Source organism: Pleurodeles waltl, chromosome 8, assembly GCF_031143425.1.
Source record: "Pleurodeles waltl isolate 20211129_DDA chromosome 8, aPleWal1.hap1.20221129, whole genome shotgun sequence".
Lineage (NCBI taxonomy): Eukaryota > Metazoa > Chordata > Amphibia > Caudata > Salamandridae > Pleurodeles > Pleurodeles waltl.
In genome coordinates, this window is record NC_090447.1 from 1,073,778,909 (window position 1) to 1,073,791,564 (window position 12,656).

Sequence of the window (12,656 nt, forward strand, 5' to 3'; positions counted from 1 at the left end):
CGAGAGTTGGGATGTAACTGCAATTTCATAAAATTGGTTCATCTGTGATGGAAGAAAATCGAAATTCGATATAAAATACCTGGGGGGCGGAGGAAGGGAGATCAAAGCATATATTTGATGAGCCGGTTGTATTGCTTATCCTCCTGTGAAACCTTTCATTAACACATGTCTTAATTGTATGTATGCAATTATGTAGCCCTTAATTATTTTCTTTAATCCTCAAATGTGTTCATTCAATACGTTATCATGAACTATTGTCTTTCGTTTGCATGGAAACGCTCTGCTCCTCTAATCCCCAATCAAAAGCAGTCAAAATGAGCAATGGAAAAAACTAAACTAAAGGTCTGCTGGGAGTGGGCAGGACACAAATGGATGTGAGAAAAGAAGACAAGTTTATGGAAGGAAGGACATGCTTCGCCTGTTTACCACTCACACTCTATAAAAACATTATGTTCTAAAGGGAAAAACAGGAGAGAAGCAGTGACAAAGCCAACAGGCCTTGGCTATTTGTAAGGTCAACGTGCTCGTTGCTGTAATGGCTGAGCGTTAGACTGAATAAAGCTTGCTTTTTACTGCCATCCAGATTATAGGGGCCAACACCAAAACCTTCGCTGCTCAATGCGGAGAAAAAAAAAGTTTCAAAAAGTGCAGCATGAGATGGAGACGGACAGGTGAAAGTCTAAATGTGTCTGGGCGCTACATTGGGACAGGAAATTATTTCGCTAGAGATCTGTTTCTGCCACGTCAGGCTAAAAATTTGTGGGCACAGAATTCGTGGAGCATAGAAAGGTGGAATGAGCACAGGTGCGGGAGATGCAACGGACACGTCAATATCTAGAAGTACAGAGTAATTGTCCAATAATGGGACCCTGAATGAAGAATGTGTTTTCTGGTGTATAAATCTTGGTCGTGCTCTTAGCAGGATGGAAAGGATTTGACAGTCCAGTGATACAGCATTAAATGGGCGACGTACAGCAAACGCAGAGTACATCCACTTTGACCTGCGTTAGGACCACAAAGCACCTTAATAACTATAAATACAGAGATCAACAACGCAACGAGGAACATAGTAAGAGATTTGCAGGTTTTGCATTCAATGAGGGCAAGGAAGTTAATATTCTATATATATATAGCTCTTCAAAAACAAAGACGAAAAGACATGAATTGAAATAATATTTCCCATAACTCAGATCCCACATTCTTGCTACTGCTGGCTTCCGCTATGTGTATTTTGAGACTACCTCTACGCAGATCCGCTCTGCAGATTCATGGAGTGTAAGCGCGAGCGAAGCTTGCTCTACCTAACCTGTTAGAACTTTACACTGCTCTAGCCACTGTGCGCGTTGTGCGTGCGTGAGCTTAGGTGAGCGGTGTAGCCAGTGTGTCAAGGGTGCTGGTACAAGGAAGCAAATGGGTACCCTTGGCCGCTCTTTGACCTGTGAAGTACAGCAATAATCTGGCACACGGTCCCGGTCCCACTGCACCTGCTGCCCCAATGAAAGCACGCTCTGCCAATACTGGCTCATTATCTGCTGAAAGTGAGAAGCCTGAACAGCAGTTGATTGTGTTCTACAGATTGAGAAGTGGAGGCTTGTGCTGCAAAACACGTTGCCTGTATGAGGTAATCTTTCTTACGGGATACTTTCCCTCTGGACAGGTATCCTGTACTAGTAAAGCTGGCACTACCAATGCTGCTGGTACTGTGCTTGTACATGTACTCTGCCTATATCCGATACCTGTATCTCAGGGAAACTTGAACTGCAGATGTCTGCACTGTTATCCATCTGAGTAGGAAATAAACAATCATGCCCTACATTGCCAGTTTGGTTGACAACGGAAACGTACTGCAAATATGTTTATTTACGAGGTAGCTCAAGTAGGAGTGCTGCAGTACCCCCATAATAACCATGCTGGAGTTTTGAGGGCGAATGAGCAGCAAAGATGTCTTAAAATGTTGCTTTCATCTTTGTCTCAGTTTTTCTACATTCAAAGGCATTCTTATGACAAACTGATGCCTATTCTTTTAATGCAGAGATGGTTTACTTTTCTTTTTCTGGCTACAACGTTAGACGCTTTTGTAAAGTAAAACAACTGACAATCTTGCTGGGATACAGGGCGTGTGAAAGGCAAAGCTGTAGGATGTCAGGTATTTTTCTAACACACAACATTTACATACCTGCAAATGAACTTATATTTCAAAATGTATCAGTAGTTCAGAAAGAGAAAATGAAGCACATGATTTTTGGAATTCTGAAGTGTGAGGGAAAGAAAGATTTTAAAGCGATCATAATCTCATGACACATACTTGCAAATGTGAAATATTTGCAGAAACCCAAAGTCCACACATTAAAACTGTCATTTCTGTGGTCATTTCAATTGAACATTTGCTGACTAAATGACAGTGGCTACCACAACATGTTTTACTAAATATTCGCTCGAAAATGCGTCAGTGGCTATATACCACAACTTCACCACTTTCCTGCTGAATGGGTGTGGCTAAATTTGCCACACTTGTTCTTTGTGAAATACTTTGCTTTTTCACATTCCCTGTCACTTCTGTGAGTTCACACTGGTGGCAGCACACCCACTCTGAACATTGTTCGAGCACCACTGTCTCCTTCGGACAAATATTTACAAATAGGGTCGGGGGAGGAGAAAGAAGAGAGAGATCCTGTGTAGGCTGCTTCTGTACCCCCACAGTTTAGTATACAAGTCTGCAGTGCAGGTGCTTGGACTGTACCTGCTCTGTATACGGAGAAAGCTCTCACTGTGGCTCCCACCACTGTGCCTGCTCGGTCTGTGAGTGAAGCTTGAAATACAGGCACATTTTCTGCACAAGCAGAGCATGAAAGGAACTTGCAATGTGGATGCTTTTCCGCAGGACAAGCGTCAATGCCCGGTACTAAACTGTGTCACTGTGAGACCTTGTAGTTTACCTGGTGGGCTGGAAAATTTGCCAGTGTACTCGGTGTTAGAGACGCTTTCCCGGTGTATGAATGTATTGCTTGTGCTACAGGTGAGAGAAGCTTGCAAGACAGACTTTGTTTTACCTGCCTTGTGTGATTAAAGACCATCCTTCCATTGCCAGGGCCGGCTTTGGGGCAGTGCGACTAGTGCAGCCGCACTGGGAGCGGACCAGAAGGGGTGGCACTGACTTCAGGGGGACCTTGCATTTAGCAATAACTTACGATTTAAAAGCACCTGCTGCAGAGTTCCGTGTACATCTAGCTTTCAGGCAGCAATAAAAAAATATGACAAGGTAGCTCTTGCGATTAATGTTCCTGTAAGAGAGGGAGAGATCAGAGTTTTGTCTTGTGGTAGCTTTGACTCGCCATAAAGTACCACAGAGGATTAATATGCTTGCTGCAAAGAACAGATTGTATTTTATGTGGTTAGCTGAATGGATTAGTAAAACGAGCCTTTACCAAAGCTTTAAAACAAATGAAATGTATGCGAGATAGGGCTATGGAGAGAAGAGGAGCATCTGAGGCGGTGGTCATGGGGCGCCGTAAGCGCTATAGACGGTCCTGGCCAGGGCTGTAGACAGTCTGTGTTTGCACTGTACACGTTTATTTCTGCTGCTGCTGTGCGTATTGTGTGTGCGTGAGTCAAGGAAATCTTGCAATTAAAACATTTATACTATGCCTGCTTTAAGTGTGAGGTAAGCTACCAAAGTATACAATCTTAGAACTGGCAGCTCGACCTGGGGCCTATGCTGCCTGTTGTCAGAGGATTCTTGAACTGTGGATACCTCTTCTCAGGACAGGCATTCACAGCATGCACCAGCTCACCGAGTGAAGCTTGCACCTATGTGTGTGAAACGAATGCACACGTGCTTCCACTAAGTCACTTGTGCTCTGTACTTTTTTAGAAAACTTTTCTTTTATGCTGCAGTGGCTAAGCTTCGTCTTTTCTATATGTTCCGATTGTGCCTGTTTGTATTTTTGCTATAAAAATATATTTGCACATATGGAATGTTTCTTCTACCAGGCCATTAGCTATTGAAATACATTTGCGCCCCTTTCCATTTATAAGCAGTACTAAATGTTTTGGCCTTTTAAAATTGACAATTATAATGCAGATCTCTTTGCTTTCATTATATAAAAATAGGAGTCTGACATTAATCCATTAAGGAACCCCAGGCAACCTAAATGTTTTTGTATTTAGCGGAAATTACAATGCTGCAGAGTGCATTTTCGAACGAGGCAATACATGCCTTCATTTTTACTCTGTCGGATTTAGTGAGGTTTAAGTATGGTTTATGAAAATACAAATTGATTATAATGTCACTATAATACTACCTATCTCACTGGGAAATATTTCCGCCTCGGTTAGCTTTCTGAGAAGGAATTTTGATCATACTTCTATTTATTATATTGTGGAGTTCCAGCAAGCAAGATTTTCATGTCATAGACTTTGTCCTAACCATTAAATCTACCTAATTTCGTGTGACTGAATCTGCTGCCCTCTAATAAATACTGTCCAAGTCTCAGTCCGAAATGTTGAGGTCTAAAGGTCTTCTGAAGGCCATACTATCGCCATGTTAAACTTTGATCTAAAATGTCTAGATGGATGCCTTGACACTTACCAAGAAAACCATCTGGGATAACTGTGTTCTACGTAGATTTCTTACTATAGGGATCTTTTAAACATCCAATCCGCTAGATGAAGGTTTCGGCAGTTACACTGAATATGTATGCATGTACATTTACGAAAAACAAACCTAATGACAAAGGAAGGGCATTTTGTACAAGCGGGGTAGGTTTGTAGTATGCTATTGCTAATTGTGGTCCAAACGGAGGAGGGAAGAACAAGTTACTTACCTGTGGTAACTGCTTATCTGGTAGAGACATAATCTAGTTGTAGATTCTTTACCTTTGAATTTCCCCCAGGCTTCAGACAGGATCTGGAGAATTTTCTGAGCAGTCTCCCTGTGCACTGTTAAGTTTTGTCAATCAGATCTGCCCCCGTCGTTGTCTGCGCCGGATATGATGTTGCGGGTACAATATAGGTGCCACCCCAGTGCATGGACGTCAGTTTCTTTTCACAACTTTCCACGCCAGAAACGCACAGCTATGAAGAAAAGTGATTACTGGTGGGTCAAAACTAAAGCCCTGAAAGGGGAGTCCCTGTACCCTGAAATCCGTTCGAAGAGCAGGGAGGATGGGTGGGTCGGTAAGGAATCTGCAATTAGAATAAGTCTCTATCATGTAAGGTGCTACCAAAGGTAAGTAACTTGTTCATCTGATAAAGACTTCTAGTTGCGGATTCCCTACCTTTGAATGTACACTCAAGCAATACTATTCCCAGAGGTGGTCCTGTGAACCAAGATCATACTAGCAAGTCCTTCTGGACTGAACTGGCAAAGTACCCATCCCTACGGACCTGACTATCCAGGCAGTAGTGTTTGGTAAATGTGGGCATAGAAGCCCACAAAGCCCCCTAGCAGATGTCAAGAACTGGAACTCCACTTGCTAACATTGTGGTCACAGCTGTAGCTCGGTTAAAATGAGCATGCAAACCTTCAGGTGGTTGCATTTTTGGCCAGTGCAGAGCAGATCTTCATGCAGAGCACAACACATCTGGAGAGGGTCCGCTTATGCACTGCCTGACCTTTCTTCGTATCCACATAATGAATAAAGAATTGATCATCCACCCGGAACTCTTTTGTACACCCAATATAGAACACCATCTTACGTTTTAGATTCAGGCAGTGGAGTAGGGACGTGGGGGTGCATCAAAGGTAGGCAAGGTGATGGATTGGCCAACATGAAAGGGCATAACCACTTTAGGTAGAAAAGAAACCCTTATGCGAAGCTCCGCTTTGTCAGCATAGGTGGAAAGGTAGGGTGGCTTAGATGACAATGCCTGCAGCTCACTCACCCTGCGGGCGGGTGTAATCGCCACAAAGATGGCAGTTTTCAAAGTTAGAAGCCTGAGAGGACAATTGCGGAGAGGTCTGAAAGGAGCACACATCAGAAATGTCAAAACTAAATTAAAAAACCATTGGGGCTTGATGAATGGAGATGGAGGAAATATTTGAGTAAAGCCTTTAAGGAACCTATTTACAATAGGGGACTTGAAGAAAGAACATTGATCAAGCAACCCTAAAATATGTAGACATTGCAGACAAATACATTTTCAGAGTGTCCACATCACAACTCTACTGGGCCAAAGAAAGTATAAACCACAGAACCTCAGAGAGATGGGCAGAAAGGGCTGTCAATAGACCTGTCTGTGTGCCATGCCACAAATCTCTTCCAACAACAGGTGTATATCGATTTGGTCAAGGGACGTATGGCTGCCAAAATCATGTTACAGACCTCGGGCAGAAGGTCAAAAGTTGTCCACTGTTGCTGCTCAACCTCAATGCAAGAAGGCAGAGAGTGGACAGGTTCGGGTGCAGAACCCTCCCCTCCTGCCTGCAGAATCCTTCCCTTCTGCTGTGACAAAAGATCCTCCGGAAGGGGCAGTCTGTTCGAAGGCTCGATGGACATGCTCAACAGTTCAGGATACCAGACTCTCTGTGCACAGTCCAGAGCCACAAGGATTACTTGGGCCCAGTCGTACTTGATCTTCTTGAGAACTCTGGGCAGAAGTGGTATGGGTGAAAAGGTGTACAGAAGGCCTGAATTCCACTTAGAGATGAAAAGCGTCTCTGAGTAATTGCCGCCTTGGAAACTCCAATGCACAAAACTGCTGACGCTGCACGTTCTCTGCGGAGGCGAATATATCTAACCAAGGCTCTTCCCACTGCTGAAAGAGACCTTGCACCATCTCAGGATGGCGACGCCATTCGTGACCCGGCAGACGTTTTAAGCTCAATTTGTCTGCTCTAGCGTTCAAACAGCCCACCAGGGATATGCCCTGCAGCTCCAGCCAAGTCCAGAGGTGCAGAGCCTCCTGACAAAGGGTCCATGACCCCACCCTGCCCTGTTTATTGCAGTACCACACTGCAGTGACATTTCCATGAACCATCTTCCCCTTAACAAAGGGAAGGAATGCCTTAAATGCTCCATGACCACACAGAGCTCCAACAGCTTGATCTGGAGCCTGGACTGCGCCAGAGACCAGATGCCTCTGCTCTCCACCTCTCCCAGATGGCCACCTCGTCCCAGGAGAGGCAAGTCTTTCACTACTGTCTGATCTGGTTGGGGAAGGGAGAGGGATCTGCCTCTGATCTAATTATGGTTCGTTAGCTACCACTGCAGATCTTATATAGTTCCCGCTGAGATCTGGACCCTGTTGTTGAAATTCCCCTGATGCTGCACCCACCAGGACATCAGGTCCCACTGTGGAACCCACATATGCCATCTGGCAGGTGTCACTAGTAGGATGCAGGAGACGATGAGGTCCAGCAGCCTTAGAATCATTCTCACTGAAATCCAGGATAGAGGCTGAACCATCGGCATCATAGCCTGAATATCCTGGGCTTGCTGCTCTGGAGGATAAGCCCAAATCTGCACTGTGTCCAGAAAGGAAGCATCTGAAAGTGAGTCAGGTGTGATTTTTACACATTTATAGTGAACCCCAGTGAATGTAGGAGGTCTGCCATAGTCTGGTGGGAGATGACAGCCTGGGGTGAGCCCGCCATCAATAGCCAGTCGTTGAGACAGGAGAAGACTGGAACCCATGATCTGCGCAAACGAGCTGTCACCACGACCGTCACCTTGGTGAACATCTGAGGGGCGCTGTCCAAAGGGGAGCACCCCTTCCTTAGCCACGAAAGAGGCGAAAGGCAGACTGAGGGGGACGAGGGGCCGCCGAGAGGCCCAAGAACCTGGCCGTAGCACAAGAATCCTTGAAGCGCTCGAGCACAGAGTCTGCCCTGCTTCTGAAGAGACGGGTGCCATCAAAGGGCATGTCCATCAAAGTAGCCTGGACATCCCCTGAAAAAGCCAGATGTCCTCAATCAGGCATGGCACCTCAGCGACCTTCGACCCTGCTTTAAGCGGGTAGGTCGCTTCCCTCGCTCCTCGCTGCTGCCAGCCGCCTGCTTTTCCTGGTAGTATTCTCCTACTTTGGTCCCTCCAAAAGCCGGTACTTTCCCCGTTGGTTCCCCGTAACCGCTTCGTCCCTGCGGCCCGCCCCCTCCCTCCACGTATTCTGGCCTTTCCCACCCTTGCTCCTCTTCTGGCCCGCCCCCGCCCTACCATTGGTTCACCGCCACCATCCTTCCAGCTGACACACCCTCCCTCCTCCCCTCTTATGCCAGCTGCAGAGAGGATGCGCCGCTGGTGCGCGAAGGCACGCCAAAGGCAAGCCCGCCTGCGCCCGTCCACGCCAAGACTGCGCCTACCGCCAGTCCCCATGGCCAACACGCCCACGCACAACCTCTAAACAGTACACCGCAGACGAACTTCACGCCCTAAACCCAGGTGGTTCCCCCACCTGCTGCCAGGTCACGCCAACGCGCACCAGAGGACCTTTCTCTTGCAGTGCCTGCAACTTCACCTGCAAGCCAACCCCCAAACACCACACCAAAACAGACTGCCACCTAAATTGCATCCTGCTGAACACCCGCTACGTCCACAAACACGCAATTGAACTATGGTACCTACTGACCACTCACTCGCCAGACATCACATTCCTCACCGAAACATGGATGAACCCTGCCTCGGAACCAGACATAGCAATAGCTATACCGGAAAACTACAAAATCACCAGAAGAGACCGCAACAACAAACCAGGAGGAGGAATCGCCATAGTCCACAAAAACACCATAAGAATCTCCACCAACTCCGACGACATCATCAAGTCCGCCGAGCACCTCCACTTCACAATCTACGCAAACGCCAACAACACACTCAGAGGAACACTGGTCTACAGACCCCCCCGGCCCGAGACCACAGTTCTGTGACGATATCACTGTCACCATCAGCCCCCAAGCCCTCGCCTCAACAGACTACATGTTCCTAGGCGACCTGAACTTCCACCGTGAAAATAACAACGATACTAACACCACCAACCTTATCGCCAACCTCGGCCTCAAGCAACTTGTCTCCTCACCGACCCACTCCGCAGGCCACACTCGATCCTATCTTTACAACCAGCAAACACGTGGCCTTCAGCCACACCACCGAACTCTTCTGGACAGACCACCAATGCATCCACTTTTTCTACCAAAAACCAGTCACTCACCACCACCGAACACAGCCGCCCGACGCAACTGGAGCAGAAAATCCTCGGACCAACTGATCTCCACCCTCGCCCAGACCCCCCCGCTGGGACCTCAGACCCCAACACTGCCGCCACCAACCTGCACCACTGGTTAGAAGACTGCGCCAACAACCTTGCACCACTCAAAAAAAAACTCTAACACCCGCACAGAATCAAGGCCAGCTGGTTCACCCCAGATTTACAGGAATCCAAACGTTGCCGCAGAACGGAAAAAAACTGGCGCCGTGACCCCACCGCCTCCAATCACTGCACCTTCAAGGAGGCCCTATGCAGACATCACCAATTGATACGCACCGCCAAAAGGACCCACTTCAAAAACCGCATCGACACCAACGCTTGCAACACCAAAGAACTCTTCAGCATCATCCAAGATCTAACCACCCCGAAGGCATGCTCCAACGAACCCCCACCATCACAGGAGCTCTGCAACTCACTCGCATCCCACTTCCGTCGAAAGATAGAAGAAATCCACAACAGCTTCAGCTCCAAATCCTACCAGCTAACTACAAGCACCCTCGAACCCCATGCGCCAAGCAACACCCACCTCCTCCACACCTGGACCCTGGTCAACACAGAAGACACCATGAACACCATGGCCACCATCCACTCTGGATCTCCATCGGACTCCTGTCCACACCACATCTTCAACAAAGCCAACACCATCATTGCCCCTTATCTCTGCCACACCATCAACAGCTACTTCAAATCAGCCACCTTCCCAGAGATATGGAAGCACGCAGAAATCAACGCCCTGCCCAAGAAACCTAAGGCAGACCCTGACGACCCCAAGAACTACAGACCGATCTCCCTCCGCCCCTACCCAGCCAAGGTCATAAAAAAAATCATGAATAATCAACTATCCCGGTTCCTGGAAGACAACAAGGCACTTGACACCTCCCAATCCGGATTCTGCAAAAACCCCAGCACCGAGACCGCACTCATTGCTGCAACAGATGACATCAGGACCATGCTAGACAAAGGAGAAACAGCAGCATTCAATCTCCTGGACCTCACCGCAGCTTTCGACACAGTATGCCATCACACTCTCCACACACGCCTCCACAACGCTGGAATCCACGACAAAGCCCTGGACTGGATCTCGTCATTTCTCAAGGACAGGACCCAAAGAGTTCGCCTACCGCCGTTCCTATCAGAAGCCTCCAATATCACCTGTGGCGTCCCTCAAGGATCTTCACTCAGCCCCACACTTTTCAACGTATACATTGCCCCCTCGGCAACATCGCACGAACACACATCAAAATAGTCTCCTACGCCGACAACACTCACCTCATCATTTCCCTCACGAATGATACCACCACTGCAAAGGACAACCTCCACAACGGACTCCACACCATAGCCAGCTGGATGGAAGCTAGCCACCTAAGGCTAAACATAGACAAAACAGAACAACTCATCTTCGGCACCGACCCCTCAACCTGGAACAACTCCTGGTGGCCCACCTCCCTAGGATCTGCACCCTCACCCACCACCCACGCACGCAACCTGGGCGTCATCTTGGATTCCACACTCAGCATGACTCAGCAGGACAATGCCATCTCCTCTCCCTCTACTACACCCTCCACCTGCTCCGCAGAATCTTCAAGTGGATTCCCATCGAAACCAGGAAGACCGTCACCCACGCCTTGGTCAGTAGTCGATTGGATTACGGAAACGCCCTAAATGCAGGAATAACAAACAAATTCCAGACAAAACTACAAAGAGTCCAGAACGCATCCGGACGTCTCATTCTGGACATTCCACACTGCAACCACATCTCCCCCCATCTCAGAGACCTACATTGGCTACCAGTATCGAAGAGGATCACTTTCAAGATCCTCATCCACGCACACAAGGCCCTCCACAACACGGGTCCAACATACCTCAACGACAGACTCACCTTTCACACCCCGACCCGCAACCTTCGCTCCGCCAACCACGCCCTCGCCTACGTTCCTCGCATCTGCCGCACGACCACCGGAGGAAGATCATTCTCCTACCTCGCCACAGACCTGGAACTCCCTACCTCTCCACCTCCGCCTGACCGATGACCTTCTATCTTTCAGGAAACACCTTAAGACCTGGCTGTTCGACCAGTAGCTCCTCCCTCCACCCCCCACCCACCACCTTGAGACCTTCCGGGTGAGTAGTGCGCTTCACAAATCCCTGATTGATTGATTGAGGGCCACTGACAATGAAACGGGTCTACCTAGTGAGCCGGTCGTGACCAGTTCACAACGGATGGTGAACTTTGCTGCGCCGCTCCCATCGGCAACCGCCTGAGAAAGTACAGCCCAGGCCTCTTTTGTGACCTGTGGCAGCACTTGTGCAACCTTATCGCACAATGTGTGGTAACACCGGCCCAATAGGCATGCAGTGTTCACGGACCACAATGCTAAGCAGGTGGAAGAAAAAAAATCTTCTTCTTACCAAGTGTTTTCAACCTTTTGGATTCCCTATCGGGGGTGCGGAAGGGAACGTGCCCTGTGAAGTGGAGGCTTGGATAACCAAGCTCTCATTGGTGGGGTATTGCATCAGAAAGCTTGGGTTTCCCGGAGCAGGGCAATGGCAGCGGGCAATTCTCCTGTTCACAGGAGACCCTGTGGTGGGTTTGGACCAGGTACCCAGTTGGACATCCATAAGGGCTTCATTAAAAGGGAGCATGGGTTCTGAGAAGGAAGCCTTGGGGTGAAGCACCTCTGTCAGGAGGTTAGTCCTGACTGCCACCAGAGGCAACTCAAGGTCCAATACCTCAGCTGCTCTTCTCTCTACCATTGAATAAGAAGCTCCCTCCTCCGTAACATCGGTAGGAGCTGAAAGCATGCCATGCCAGTATCTGGAGAAGTATCCAGTCTGCTGGCCTCACCTAAGTCTGTACAACAGTTCACAGTGTCTTGGAGTTGGTATTCTGGAGGGTCCAGCGACCCATCCCCTTCCTCACTGAAACCGAGCCCATAAGAAAGGGGCTTAGGATCCGACATAGGAGGCAAGGCTCTTGCCGGCATCAGAGTCAGCGCTGTATGATGCTTATCTGGCTCTGTGTCTGAGTCAGCAATGAGAATGGGGATGGCTCCGTCCATTGGCTCGAGTGTCGCTGGGGACGTCGGTGTCAGGATCGGCATCAGGGAAGGTCAGGTGATACAACAGATGCTGGTCCAGATCCAGAACTGGATCCATGGACGCCCTTGGCACCAAAGCTGCCGGTGTGGAATCAGAAGGGGCCCCTTCTGACTCCACAGGGTCCCAAGGCTCGCCAGCGGAGTTGAGCTGCCCAAAATAAGGCGCATGGCCAAGTAAAAGTCTCAGAGTTGGGCAGGGGGTCAGTCTGGCTCCCGGTAACTCAGGGAGGCGCAGAGTAGGACTACGCGCACATTCCTCTGAACAAGAACTAGAGGGTTGACGCTCCCCCATCTTGTTAGCCGACAGACTAGGAGAAGTCAAAGAATACTTTGACTTCTTGCATTTCTTCTTGTGCCTCG

At 48.5% G+C, this 12,656-nt stretch overlaps 1 protein-coding gene across 3 annotated transcripts in view; it reads right to left on the reverse strand.

Annotated features, from left to right (window-relative positions):
- Nucleotides 1-12,656, reverse strand: part of TDRD3 (tudor domain containing 3) — a 653,010-nt gene that overhangs the window by 397,114 nt on the left and 243,240 nt on the right. The window lies entirely within an intron of this gene.